At 39.6% G+C, this 15,628-nt stretch overlaps 1 protein-coding gene across 3 annotated transcripts in view; it reads right to left on the bottom strand.

The window, feature by feature from the left end:
• LOC134647378 (protein lin-10-like) overlaps window positions 1-2,691 on the bottom strand; it is a 93,969-nt gene extending 91,278 nt beyond the window's left edge. For 2 of the 3 annotated variants that reach the window (XM_063501721.1, XM_063501722.1), the window contains exon 1: window positions 2,485-2,688. The gene's annotated coding sequence lies outside the window, so the exon portion shown is untranslated. Of the gene's footprint in view, window positions 1-2,484 lie in introns of all 3 variants that reach the window. The other variant, XM_063501716.1, reaches the window with a different exon arrangement.
• Window positions 2,692-15,628: the final 12,937 nt, after the last annotated feature.

Here is a 15,628-nt window from a genome sequence, read left to right as displayed (position 1 = left end):
TACGGAAATCGGGAGCGCTAAACGGGTAACTCGATCTTCTCATGGATACATGGTTAGATGAAGATAGATACAGAAAGAAATACCGAAAAACGGGTAAGGTAAATGTACTGGTGCTCGACGCGGTCCCAGTACTACATGTCATCTTGAAACTTAAGTCATTGTCAATAGAGGTGACAGCAGGGTGTCGTCTATTGGGAACTAGAATGTCGAGCACTAGTACGTTTACCTTATGGGTATATAATTATAGTTAGACTTGCAATAGGTTTAGAAATAATACAAATAAAAAAGTTGGGGAGACACATTTCGTTTTTCTCTCGGAGCGATTCTTTCCGAAAATATTCAGTTTATCAAAAAAATTGTTATTGAAATCCCTAATTAGTTTTAAAAGACGTATAACGACACCCCACACCATAGGGTTAAGCGAAAAAAAACATCCCCAATACAAGTGTAGGGAAGGTAGCCATTTTTTTTATTACTTTGTAGGCTTGATTGATTTAATATAAGTATATATACCAAATTGCAGCTGTGTTGTATCTTGTATCTGTATCAGGGATGTTGCGGATGCAGATTTTTTGACATCCGCGGATGCGGATGCGGATGTCAAAATTAGGTACTAATGAAACGTCAAATATTACATTTTTAGTATTTTTTTATTTAAAAAAAACGAAACGTTCAGTATTTGAGCAAGAATATAGGTGCGTTATATTTAATAAACAGTAACTTGGCCGACTTTTCTGGATCTAGACGATTTCGTTATAGGACTTATAGGCAATGACGAAATTACCTAGCACTTACGCCGCCGCTAAGACGTTCATGTACTGACTTGTTCGACATCCGCATCCGCATAAGCTCCGCATCGATTTTATGCGGATGCGGATGCAGATGCGGATGTTGAAAATAATGCGGAAGTTCCGCGGTTGCGGATGCGGATGCGGATGTTCGCAACATCCCTGATCTGTATGGCGGTGGCTATTAGGTTCGAATAAATCATCGCATCCCTGGGTCAATTTTCGTAAAAAATCCTGTCTAAGAGCGTAACATGGGCCGGCGTTACTTAAAATAGCACAATATAAATTCAATTTAAAATACACCGTATATCTATTTTTATGGACGTACTCGTACAAGACCGTTAAATGTGGTTTGCAAGTATAATTTGATTTAACAGCGTGTGGGTAAATGAATTCGTTCGTTTTACTTTTATTTATTTTAAGTAGTAGTAGAACATTTTATTGCACAAAACAAGTTCATAAAATAAAGAGAATACAATAAATGTGTCCAAAGGTGAAGTTATCCCCTTATTGGATCTCTTCCACCTAACATTTAAGCAAAATTCTGTTTTATACCACTACGGAGGCAACTGATGCTAAGTGAGCACCGTAGCATTCGGACGCTTGTAACACCAGATAAGTCACATGCGCGTTGCCGATCCGGACGTATAATAATATCTTAATATCACAGAGGGTTCGTCTACCTTCAATACTACATAAAGTCTATTTTTTTTTTTATTCGGTAGACTAAAATGACGTTTCATATTATGAAATGTTATTTTATGTTCATATTATGAAATGTCATTTTAGTCTACCGAATAAAAAAATAGACTATGTTATATTACATCGTTAGGTTAGGAATTTGCTTATTTAAACTACCCGCGTCTCCAGAACTAGAAAACTTCCAAAGACAACTTAATAACGTTAGCAAGTTACAATCGACATTATTACAATGTTATATTCTTCATAAGTAATTTGCCTTTACCAATAATGAGTTAGTCATTCGATAATGTGTCTTATTCCTTTGTGATACGGTGTTTTACTGCAGAAACAAAGAGGCTTGTCGTAAAAAAAAGGATATTATTAAACGAGAGACATCGCCGGTATTAATGCTGTTCTTATATAAGGAACCAGAAAAAAACATGTTATGTAATATACATTGGTAAAACTTAGTTAAAACAAAGTAGAATTTCATAAAATTACTAGTTATTTATTAACAAATTACGAAAAAAAACTACCCATACTGACGAACTCATAAGTCTAATGATAGGTAACATTTTCTAAAACAACACAAAGAAGAAATACATATTTAGTGAAAGTCGATAGACGAATCCTAACCCTCTTTAAAAAAATAGATCGCAGATAGAACTCTTAGCAACAACCAGTAACTATATACATGTCTTAAATGATCACATATGTAACACCCCTAATCTGAAGCCATGCAAACATCTGTCACTACATTAAAAAAAAACTACAAATGCTTACATACAAAGAGTAAAGTACGATACATATTAGGTAACATACATGTGTAAAACAGCTGAATATATATCCAAACTCAAATATGGAACATTAACTTTGTAGATAGATTTCTCCTACTTAATTTTACACAAACGTTAAAACACTAATATGGAATATACGTCAAAATTCAAATATCGAACGTCAACGTGTACAGACATATATGTAGTACTCCTACATGGACCACGCTGCTTCTACGTACCTTTTTCACACTCTTACATTTTTCGACACGTCATTACATTTTTCACTTAGACGTCACAAGACTACACTACACTACACCACACGTCACTGCGGGCGCGTAGCGCGTAGCGTAGCTACGTGCGTAGCGGGCGGCGCGCGGAGGGCGACTGCGGCGCGGCGCGGCAGCTACGCGCATGCGCTACGCCCTGCGTAAGGATGGATTCGTAGTGTCAAATGTTTTTCGGTTTTCAATCGAGAAATAAAAGCTTTGATCTGTCAATGCAGAACCCTATTAAATAGGGTTAGCTGGTGAAAATATTTACAGATGGCGCCAGCATAGGTTTTCCTGTCAATCCCTTGAATTGTCTAATTTTTTTTTAATTTATAGGTTGGGTGCCTTTTAAGCCAAATCGTATAGAACAAAAGTAGAAACTGGCGCCATCTATGCATACCTCTGACAGTTACCAGCCCTATCATATTGGTATAGTAGGCTGTTTTCGTCCGGTTACCCGGTTGCATCCAGTGCGGTTACCATCAGTTTGTCACTGACATAAACGCAGTCGAGAACGTAATTTACTTTCTATACATCCCGTTTGCACTAATATGCGAGTGCGAGCGAGATGTATAGAAAGTAAATTACGTTCTCGACGGCGTTTAATGTCAGTGACAAACTGATGGTAACCGTACTGAAGCCTGGGGTTCGCTTTGGCAGTCTAATTGGTGCAGGCACTAGTTTTTACGAACTGCCAACAGGTCCCTGTTTGACTACGCTGGCAATTATCGCCAGACATTGACCCGACCGGCTTGGTTTTAGCCATTTATTTCCTTATTTATTTCCTATTATTTCCTTCGTAAGGGTCTTGATTAATTGTTGTTTTTTTGTACACTTTTTTAATCAGATCGTAAATTAATCGTGACTTGTTTTACAAGAAGACGTCTAAGCATTAAGGCGAGTAATTTCTATGGTTGTGGAGTGTGCTCTGCCTTACTCTTCTTATTGCATTTTGCTTTGTTAAAATTAAAAATGTCCGGCTGGGGAACCTAGGGTGAACTTGGTCACATTTTCTTTAGTGAAAAAAGTAAAAGTATCCGAATTATTTATAAAATAAGGCTTAGATGAGTGGTCATAGGTTCTGGTTTAAATTTATATACTTAATATAAGTTTTCTCGAGAGACTACAGTATTTGTATGGACTTATTTATTACTTAAATAAATAGAGTGAAAAGATATTGTCACCCCTGGAGTTACAACCGCTTACCATCAAGCGGGCCGAACACTTGTTTGTCACCACATAAGAACAAAAAAATTGCTTGTAAGGAAATCTTTTCTCCCAAGGTTTCAAAGCGCAGTACAAACTACTTATTTATTTATCGTATGACTTATCACTGGATACAAAACTTATACTAACAACTTAAAATTAAAATTTCGCCCTACTCAGGTAAGCAGCCGCTTCTTCAGCCAGGATATTGAAGTCATTCACATGACCCATATATATTGTGAGGGGACATTCCAGCACTATGTGTTCGATGGTCTGGTCTGGGTGTCCAACTGTCCACACTCGCAGGCAGGAGAGGCACTCCAACCCCATTTGTGCCAGTGGTGATGTGCACCAGTTACCTACCAATTCCGGTTCTAAAGCGGTTAAGGGCGGACCATACGCGACGAGGCTCTGTGAAGCCGGTAGGGGGTGATCGAAGTGTGAGATGGATGAGGGGGTTTATTACAAACTACTAAGAAAACAAGAAATTAATCTTGAAAGCTATTTCTGAACGGCCTTGCGGAAGCCGAATAATATTGTATGACGCAACTTGCCGCCCTAGTGATTTAAACACGGTTAACTTGTATTCTAGGTAAATATCGAGGGCTTACATGAAATACGAGATCCCTTAAGCGAAGCGATTAAGTTTTTGCCTTCCGGTAGCAGAGAGCTTCCACTAACTTACCTACTAAGGATGGAATACGTTTTTGGCTTACAAGTTTTTTTTTCTGACCGTACTTTTATTTCCACAGGCAATTAATATTTATCGAGATAATTCAATCAGTTTGCGTTGTTTTATCACAGAGTTCCCATGGCCACCTCCTGTCTCCACCATAATATTGCATTGTCATCCGATTTACATACCTGGCCTGCCTGGTGGCTTGTAACACGAGCAAAAAATTAAACTGTAGGCTGTACTCCTCAAACTGACCAACGCTGAACAAATCAGCGACTTTCTAATTATTTTATCATACTTATCCAAATAAAAGGAGTAGGTACCTTTTCATGTACATAAGGGTTAAATAAGAATATTAACCATTATAGCCCTTAACTTTTGAGTATGTCTACAGGAAAGTCGCGAACACATTTTGTGTTTGATCCGCCTACGCGGTCCGGCAAAGATTTTCTCGAGAAATTAAAAACCGGCAGACCGCACCGCGTCTTGAGTTTTGGTTAGTTTGGTCAGGCGCGGCTCTCACCAATTTTGGTTTCTAGCCATCAGGGCTCGGAACCGGTTTTTTTGTAAAACCCAAAATAGCCCAATATGTTTAATTATTTTATGCTCTTAACGTAGGACTGAATCATGTATTTTTTGTATGTATCATGTATTTGTATTTCATGTATTTGAACTTCATATTATTAGATAGTCCCATTAAAAATGAAATAATAAACCAAAGAACGAAAAAGAACGTAATAACACCGGTATTTTTTGTATGAAGAAAAAACCGGTTCCGAGCCTTGCTAGCCAGAGTTGCCGCGCACCGCTACGGAACGGACGCCTGCTCGCGCTTGCGACACCTAGCGGTCATATCTGTCGTAACAAACGCGTTTTCTTAGAGAGTGAATCTTCTGTACTTAGTACAGTACTATTATTTATTCTGTGGTTTGGTAAGTGTAGCCCTCCCCAGAGACACTTCCCCTCGACCCCTTACTTGTAAGGGGACGTTATGGTGCAGCTTTATATTACTTCGGAATCTTATCCAATTTCTGTTTGTATTAGAAGTTATGGACGTTCAAACCCCGGCTCGTACCAATGAGTTTTTCGGAACTTACCAGTATCTTAAAATATTTACCAGTCGCTTTTCGGTGGAGGAAAACACCGTGAGGAAACCGGACTAATCCCAATAAGGTTTATAGTTTACCTTCTGACAGACAGACGCCGGACGGACCCTAAGGCCCAGACGGACAGACGGACAGCGGAGTCTTAGTAATAGGGTCCCGTTTTTACGGTACGGGACCCTAAAAACCTAGGTCTGTGGTACATATTTGATTTGTCATACTTTCATAAAAATTGCATAAAACGCAATAATTATGCTGTAAGTGTAAATGGGTACCCAGGAGCTTTAAATATAACATTTTATAAGAGATCGGAACAAAAATATAAAATAAGTATAATTCCGTACATTGCCTGAGGCTTCCATACCCCAAATTATAACACCGACTTATTTCCCAAACCCCACAAAGCAAACTTAATAATGCGGCTCGCAAATTGCTGTTTACACTAATTTGGCGTTTACGGCCCTGTTTATACGACAGTTGTAAAGTGTTCTGTAATTCGCTGGCCGCAATAAGGCCTTGGTCGTTGCACACTATTTCCGATGCTTACCAAGCGTTAGTGTATCGAAAGCTTAAGCTTACCAGTTTAATAAGTGATCTTCAGATTCATATAACAAGTATGAACTAACTTACGCTGGTTTGTGTAAGCGTTTGTATCCAGCGCTTCAAGCGTATGGAACACAACAACTGCACTGCATATAACAAAGGGTAGCAAAAACATATGAAACTTGAATGCACTTAATGCGTTTTTCTATGGAATGGGTGCAGTCGCCTGGAAAATGGAACCCTTGAACAGTTGAAATGCACTTTGAGCTCGGTGTTGAGATAGCGTTTTCAAAGTCCGGAATTTAACATTTTGCTAAGCTTTCTATGGGTTGGCGCTAAAGGACATTTGACCTTATTACAGTCTTTCAGACTAAAAAAGAACTCTTTCGTTCGAAATAGTTTAATCTGCAATAAGTATTTGAAATATGTATCAATACAGAGTATAAAACAAAGTCACTTCCCTGTCTGTCTGTATGTATGCTTAGATCTTTAAAACTACGCAACGGATTTTGATGCGGTTTTTTGTAATAGGTAGATAGAGTGATTCAACGGGAAGGATTATGTATAATTTGTTAACCCGTGCGAAGCCGGTGCGGGTCGCTATTAGTAATAAATAAATAGAATATGTCTAAAACACAACTCAAATAACAGTTAATGAAAGCCCTAAGCCACACTGGTGTAGAAAGTGAAGGTTTTAATTAAGGTGAACTGTACCCCTAGTGTAAATTTCATTCGATAGCGTGACGTGACGTACGCGTTTGCATTAAGTGTCATTTTGTGAAGGATTTAGAGTTTCCAAAACGTCCCGGTTGGCGCGCTATTCAAAATCCCATACAAAAATAGACATAACGGGAACGCTATCGAATTAAATTTACACTAGAGGTTCTGTGGGGTTTTAAGAGGCATTTGCTCTCGGGGACTGCTTCAAATAAAAACATTATTATACTTACAAAAAATTACAAGCATTATTAAGAAAAAATGAAAACCAAAGTAGCCGACGTAGCCCTGACAGCCGCTAAGCTTAAATGGGACTGGGCCGGGCACATCTGCCGTATGCCAAACGACTTGTGGGCCAAGAAAACTACCGAGTGGACACCGAACATAGTGCGGCGTCACGGCAGACCTCGAAGGAGATGGCGGCACGATCTTGACGTCTTTCGGGAAGATTGGCTTCATATTGCCATAGAACGAGACGCGTGGAAGAAAGAGAGGGAGGCCTTTACCCAGCAGTGGATCTATATCTAAATTCCTAAAGTATTTTCTCCTATCGATGCATTCCCTAATATTGTTCGTCATAATAATCAGTTGTCCTAACACTAAAAACCCTAATTTTGGTTATCCTAATATTGATTACTTATCCTAATGTTATTATGCATATTTTCTTTTTTGCGAGGGTTGCAGTTGAACCCTTTTTTTTTTTTTTTTTTTTTTTTTTAAAGAGGGGAAATGCTTTACGCATACCACCCGGCGCGGGGACGGGCCGGGATGGTTATGTGGGACTCCCTGTTGTGGGCTAATGAGACCCCAGGTTTACCCACTAAAACCCCTCTGTTGCCGCAACCCCTCTGGTCCCAGGAACGCCGAAGTACTCTTCCGCAACCTCGCCAGCGGCCGTCCGGACTCGGACCCGACCCTTGGGGAAATCACTCCTTCACCTCATTGGGCGCGTTGGCTACACATCGCGCCCGCCCACGCAGGGACCTTTCTGTAGGCGACAGGCGTCCCCGGGCCTGCCGCCCACAAGTGCCCTTATGGGGGTAACCGGCGGTCGTATGCCAACCGCCGCCGCCCCACGCGCTTGCGGCGCATTGGCTGAGAGGCCGGATCTTCCTCCCTGCCACGCTCCGCTGCCTCCTTCTGCACCATCACGTCCTCGCAGAAGGAGGCCACCGCCTTCCATCTACTCTCCCCACCAAGCATGGATTTTACCACTGCTGGCAAGGAAAGGTCTCTCCCCACTACGGCCACGAGAGCGGCCCTCTGATCCGCCCAGGCTGGGCAAATGGCCAGCGTTTGCAGTTGAACCCTAACCTAACCCACTTTTGTGGCAGCAAGTTCTAAACCTAACCATTTTTCAGAACCTTACATTATGGAAAATAATCGTTATGATAATTGATCGTTATGGCATGTGCCCATTAGGACAAACCAGTTAGGGCAAGTGACCTTAGGACAAACGTTGTTAGGGATTCAGAATGACACCCCCCAGCAGTGGGACCACAACAGGCTAACAAATAAAATAATCACTACATAGTGTAAAACAAAGTCGCTTCCCGCTGTCTGTCTGTCCCTATGAATGCTTAGATCTTTAAAACTACGCAACAGAATATGATGCTGTTTTTTTTAAATAGATACGGGTGATTCAAGAGGAATGTTTATATATAATTTGTTAACCCGTGTGAAGCCGGGGCGGGTCGCTAGTAAATAAATAAATTAAGAACAGCAGACCCGTTATGAAACCCAGCTTATGTTTGTCCTACTTATCTCGGACTCTGTTTTATAATAAACTCGGACTAACTTCATTGTAAACAAATACAAAACGCCGCGAGCGACAACTGCGAGGGAAATGTTTTTCGAAATCATTTTACATTTTAAAAACAGAAATAGAGACAAAGAAAAAAATACCCTAGCTAGCTGGCTAATAACTTTAATTGAATTTTGTACTTTATAATTATGTGCGTAAGATTGATATTATTCAATTAGGTTTCAATAGGAAGATTCGTACAAAGGACAAAGGTCATATCGTCAGGTTCAGGTGACAAGCAAAACTCACAAATTACCGAAAAATGTTTAAACAAAAATCAACCTTCTTTTAGTACTAATATGGTTAATTATGGCTATGAACTTGTGGTGGTAATTAGAGATTTGGTTGTCACCTGACGATATGCGCCATGGATTTTCTTATATTATACGTCAATTGTTTAGTTAAAATTAAAGTAATTAAGGTTGTTGCACAGTTATTCACCCGGCATTGAAACTCGTAACGGAAGCATGGACATAAATACTCGTATTGTATCGTACGTACAAGCTTCAAACTGACATTAATAATTAGTGCGAGCGAGACGCCCGCGCGAACGATAGGTAACTTATATGATCTCAATATCATTGTAATATCGGTTTTATTTCAGATGCATGTTCGAATTGGCCTGATAGCTAAAGTGCACTATACATATATTGTTAATTGAAATGAGTCGCAGGGTTTCATTATGGAGCCGTATGCAATGATTTATAATTCAAGATAGGTTATAGGCGTTCCAAAATTGAAGCGCTTAACTTGTGACAAATTGGACAAGTTGCCTTTAGTCGTGGCTGGACAAGCGAGAAATGTGCACGTGCTAACGAGCTCCCGCACACCGAAAGAGAAAGAGACGACCTTATGTTTAACAACGAGTGTGAGAAAGATGGATGGAATGAGAAAATTAATCAAAAATAACAGATTTCTTCGTAGGCACAGAAATAAATATGGAAGTATTTTTTGTGCTCCTCAAGTATGAATAAAAATATCTACTACCTGCTCCTGTCAGTGGAACCTTTTTTTTTTTTATTAATTTTGATTTTTTTTTTTTTGTTTGTTTTTGCTGATTTTTAACTAACATAGCCTTTTTTAAGTTTGTAATACAACTAACATTTTTATGGACATACTTAGTCTGAAATAAACGATTTTTATTTTATTTTATTTTATTATTATAACCTATCTATGGTTATATAATATCATTGGCCGTATGTGGCTCTTTTGAGGTACGACGCGGCTCGTTAAGCTATACAAGAAAATTACAAGTATTATTAGCCCGACACTTGTTCGCCACGGGTAAATTACACTTGCCAGGCCTGTGGTCGTGTTTGCCGCTCCTGTATTGGCTTACATAGCCACGAAAGACGTTGTCGCCCTACCTGACACTGTTTCAATAGTCTGTAATAGACTTTAAGGCCAATGATGAGACCCATTATGAAACCCAGCTTATGTTTGTCGTACAAGTAGGTGTCCTACAAACAGAGTGTGTGTTCTTAGACCACTGAATACAACAGCGGCTCTCTGAGACTTTTTTTTTTTTTTTTTTTTTAATTTATTTATTATTAAAAGGGGAAGTTACATAGTCATTGTTACTTAACTGGTGATTTCTACTTACTGGCTCTTAATCTCAAAAGTTTGCCGATCATGTGTGCGTCATCCTTTATAAAGGTTGTCCTCCTCCTTTCCTTTACGTCAAAAATATGTTTACACTTTTGCACCTTACTCCTTTGTAATAAGATGAAAACTGGAAACATATTTGACGTCGACTGTACGAAGGTATGTTTTAGATTCAGTTTAATCCCTCGAGGGCGTCTGTTACCGCTAGATACCGTTAATACCGCGGTATTGCTTTATAATCTTTTTATGAAGAGAAATACTCATTTAAATACACTGGGTATTGAAATGTTCCGAGGAATATTCGCTGTGGAAAATATACCGAGACCGAGTAATTATTTTATATTAGACTAGGTTCCACCAGCGGTAGAAGACACTAAAGCGTTCAAAAATATTTTCTTTGGGGAAATTCATTGGTTCAGTAGGTATCTACAGGATGATTCATGTCACTTCGGCCCTTAAATTTTAAGAACCCTTATTTTGTACCTGTTGCACAATAGTACATTATTGTCGAGGCTCGGAAGTAGCTACTTTCAACCGAGTCATAAATATAGTGCTTTTCTCAAAAATGGTGCAAGAAATAGAAATATTTTACAGAAGCAACGGTCTAATTATCATAGAAAAAAGTAATTCCATTGAAAATATTTGCTTAGCCGCTTAAAAAAAAAGAAGTGTATTTTTCTGCTGAAAATACGCCAACCTATTTGAGACACCTAAATAGTCGCGGTACCAACATTATAATAATAAGTACTGATCATCTGTTTGGCTGTTTTAACCATGTTTTAACGGACATATGCCTTCATTTGATATGACCATTTGAACTTTTAAAAAGTTTGGAACTCGACAAATAATGGAATTTGTATGCAACATGCCAGTTCCGAAATCGAGACTGCAATATATGTTTTTAACTTTTTAATTTTTGACTGGCCATATAAACCACCTAGTTTTAACCGGCAACGTCGACTTTGCCGGCCATTTTTGAGAAAAATACTATTAATGCATTGGTAACAGTTTACCATAAAGATAATTTCTTAATATTTTAAGTACCTACTACTTTATTTAAATATGAATACAACATGCTCTTGTTCTAATTTTCTACAGTAACAGTAACAGATTTTTAATTAAATAGCTACCTATCTTGTTCCTATTATTATCGTTCTTATTTTTATTACGCAAACAATGGTATAAAACAACTGTTGCCGGCTCTTGCAAAATAACAAATAATTAAACAGTCTAGATTAGGGTAACCAGACCAGATCCCAAAAATTCGGGACTCAGGAGTTAGATCCGGGACAAATAATAATTGGGTGATTCAACTTTATCTTGTCCCTGTCGTTACGTTACGTTCCCCTGTCTTCCTCTACTGGCGGCCCCGGGTCCCTCTTAAAACCCGGATTTTATGGTATTTAAATTAACAAAACATGAATTTGTGTTGTAGTATAAACCTTCCATAAGACTCTATCTACTAGGCATGTTAGTAGAACGTAGTACAACAATTCTTCTAACATACATTGCTAATATTGTCTCCTGGCTGACGGGACAGAATAAGAACAAGAAATAGTGGATCGACCCAATTGTATTCACGTGAGTACATATTATTAGAACTTAACAATACTTCTAAATACTGCCTAAATAAATACATACATACTGTAGTATGTATCTATTTGCCCATTTGAGGGATTGGTTGTCCAGAAAAGAAATTAATATACGAGGTATCTCCGAGCTCGATTTTGATTAAACGATTTGATAAGGTTTCAATCTTGTTTTGATAAGACCTTGAAGATCGTCTTGGTGATAGGTGCGCATCTAACGCACGACCTTCATTGCATTATCCCAGCAGAGTGAACGAACTTCAAGGTCGTATACAAACAAGATCAAACTCACAATAATTGTGTCTTTTATTGGGAATTCTGAAAAATCTGAAGTAGTGGCTAAAAATTGAGATGTCCTGAAAATTTTGGGACGTCTGGTTACCCTAGTCTAGATGCACAACAGCTGCGAAAATGCATATTTCATGGCCTCTGGTTTAACCAGGATTATCAACTCAACGGTTACAAGCTTTACTGTAGAAATTATATAGAGTTTTGTGGCTCCATGATATTATTTAAATAGTTGTACAAAAATTTAATTACAAATCAAGTTATTTTATTACAATGTTTTGATTCGGTGTTATAAGTAAATATATTATTAGAATGATAGTGAAATCACATCACGGGCCTTACCATGACGTCCTTATTGCGATTCAGTTTAGGACTGTCAGCTTAGAGTTTAGACCTTTTACTAAGGTGGTCGGTAAGCATATATATTTGGTTCCACGCACGCTTGCAGCGAGGAACTCGCAAATATTGCGAATACTTTGCGAACTATTCGAATTCTTCACGTAGAACTTCGAAATTCGCACTTAAATTCTTTCGAAGGAGGGTGTTAATATTGCAGTAATGTGTGCAATTCATAGTTTAGGTAACATTCTCCGTAGCTAGTCTATTACGCGAACCACTTCGATCGTTCGTCTATTTGTTTTTCTATCGTTTTTGCTTATTCCAGCAATAAGCCACCATCTGCATCTACAGCTGCTTACCATCAGGCGGCCCGTATGCTTGTTTGCCACCGATGTGGTATAAAAAAAAGCCCCTAGCAGCGGTAGCACGGCCACCCTGGTAAAGTAAAACTATACTATTTTTTTAGTAAGATATATAGAATTTTTTAGAAAGAGACAATCGAGAAGGAGAATCGATTATTTACCGACTTAACGTCCCCCATGAAGTACGCTCTTGTCTTGAAGATCTTATCTGTCTGAAATACCGCGGGCGACAGTTCATTCCACAGTTTAGCCGTGCGAGGCATGAAGTTTTCGGAGAAACGCGCAGTTGAGGACTGCCAACCATCTAAGTGGTGAAGATGGAAATTTTGTCAGATACGGTAAAATATACGGAGCTCTTTAGAAGACTGATACCTACAGGCTTCTGAGGCTTCGTAAGTACATATCACTTCCAATTTTCCAAAGTTTACAGACTTGGAAGCCCTGTAATCAGACTCCAGACTTATAAATAAGTTACAGAAACATCGTTAAGACCACAGCTCGCCACCTTACGCTCCTTTTATCTAAAATAAATAAGGTCTAGGAATATCGATACACTTTGAACACTTTTAAACTGGAATGACCTATATTAATTTTAGTTAACAAGCGATTACACGCCTAAATGCTGCAAGAATAAGCTCTAAATTCGCGTAAACATTCGCGTGGATTTTAGACATTTTTAGTTTTTCATCACAAAAGTTTCGCTTCGGCCACTTAAAAGTTCGCCGACGCGGTGTACCGGCTAGTATTTTGTCGTTGTCGGTGTACACTCAGCACCAAAAGTGAGTCTTGCTTAACTTCAAACTCGGATAAAAGGATGACACGTTGGACCGGGCCGTGTCCGGGCCGGAGCTTCGTTTTCTATGGAAAGCGTCACGTTATCACCTGTCGTCTGTCATAGCAAAGTAAGCGCCGGAAGCTCGGTCCGGACACGGCCCGGTTGGCCCGGTCTAACGTGAGTTATCCTTAAATCCAACTGTCAGATTTTACGATTTTGATTTTAAGAAAAAGTACACATACATATTTCCACTTTCTACGATCATACTTCTTTCGCTTCCGTTACTTTCATAACATTCCTCATACACGCTCGCCGGTTTAGGGTGCTCTTGACCTGGCCTTTCTTCAGGATTTCCCCGATCTGATCAGAGAAAGTCCGCCGAGGTCTACCCCTTCCAACTCCCTCTTCTACTTCTCCCTTATACACTCTCTTTGTCAGCCTTCTTTCACTCATTCTTTCCACGTGACCAAATCATCTCAACATACCTTTCTCAATTTCCAAATTTGGTACGTATGTTAATTAAAGGTCTCTTTTTCATGTCCTTGACTTGACATTTGGGGACCTCCAGGAATCGAAGCCAACTTGGAAAATGTGTACCTTCATGTACCATCATGTACCATTCTGTAATAAGCGTACGTTCGAATAAGCCGCTAGTAGGGCTGAAGCTCAGTTGTGTGCGGTTTGAAGGTTGCGTGTGAATCGATGGGGCGGCGCCGGGCGGCCGTCGACCTGACCGCTGCACTACGGAACGGAAGCAGCTGTATTTGATAAATGATACTGGGAAGTTGGGAACAGGGCCGTGTTGCCTCCCACCATAGACTAGGAATCCTCTAGACGGAGTTTAGAGTAATTATTTCATGAAACCGATGCTGCCAAAAATACTGGGGTGCGGGGGACGAAGAGAGCGAGTCCCGTGCCGAGATTGGTCCGTTCAAAGTCACGGCGGACGTCACACAAAGACACTTTGACTCGAAAATGGAGTAAAACTACCGTATATTTGTGGCAGAGGGGGTAGCGCTACTATGCTCAGTCTGGAGGATGTGTTGTCTGTGCCTCCCACTGTGTCCCCAGTTGCCTGGGTGTCACACTTCCGTATGAATTTACAAGTGCGACAGAGTGGTAACACGCCGAACGTGGTTCGCGGTAGGCCCTCTGATTGTTGGCTCCTCTACACGATGGGCCAACGCCGGCCAATCCAAAGGACGCAGCCATGCGGTAGAATGAGATAGCAATATCACTTGCTCCCTCTGACGCATAAATGGAGCCTTCAGATTCAACATTCTGTTACAGTTTTGACTTTTGATACGATTTTGAAGATCGCTCACGCTGATTGGTGCATACGAAATGAAGTGAATACACGCCAATAGGGAATATTACGATTCAAAACTTGTCAAAAATCGATGAAAACCGCAGGTAGCCCCAGAATGGCCCAGAATCGTCCTCCGGTCGAGTCACTTTGAACAAGAAATCGAGTGAACAAGAAATTATATAAATAATTTCTTTCAATACCGTAAGATTGTGAACCCGTTAGTTTACAACCTAACGTAGGTTAGGTTAGTTTATAATCTCCCTACCGTCAGTTTATAATTTAACTAGCGAGATTATAAACTGACGAGTGTTTACGTCCATTCGTCCAGTCGTACATTCTGCGTTCGACTTGTTTTCAACTTCACATGTTTTCAATCCACTCCTAACCTTCTTTGCTGGAATATCGAGACCAGGGCTGAAAGCGTGCTCCAATATGGAGCTGCATTCATTATTCTCGCTCCACTGATTCGACGCGTCGGCGTCGCGACGTATCGTCTAGTCTAGAATCTATTTTTATCACCGTATGAGCGAGATACAAGTGCGTGCCCTAAAGCTCGGATATCATGTTTTTTTTTTAATTTTTTTGTACGTTTTGTGAACAAAAAAAAGTAATCGATACTTTCCCTAAAATTATTACATCATATTGCCGATTTTTAAAAGCAATTTTCATATTTTTAAAGTGCATTTTAGACCTATGTTTGTGATTTTTTTCTATCGAGCACAAGTCAAATACTCAGGATTCTAGTCGATGCAGTCCCTCGGGAAAGGCCTCAAGATTGCTAGTTAAATTTATGGCAGC

The sequence above is a fragment of the Cydia amplana genome, chromosome 4 (assembly GCF_948474715.1).
Source record: "Cydia amplana chromosome 4, ilCydAmpl1.1, whole genome shotgun sequence".
NCBI classification, from domain to species: domain Eukaryota; kingdom Metazoa; phylum Arthropoda; class Insecta; order Lepidoptera; family Tortricidae; genus Cydia; species Cydia amplana.
This window is presented reverse-complemented; position numbering and strand designations above follow the sequence as displayed.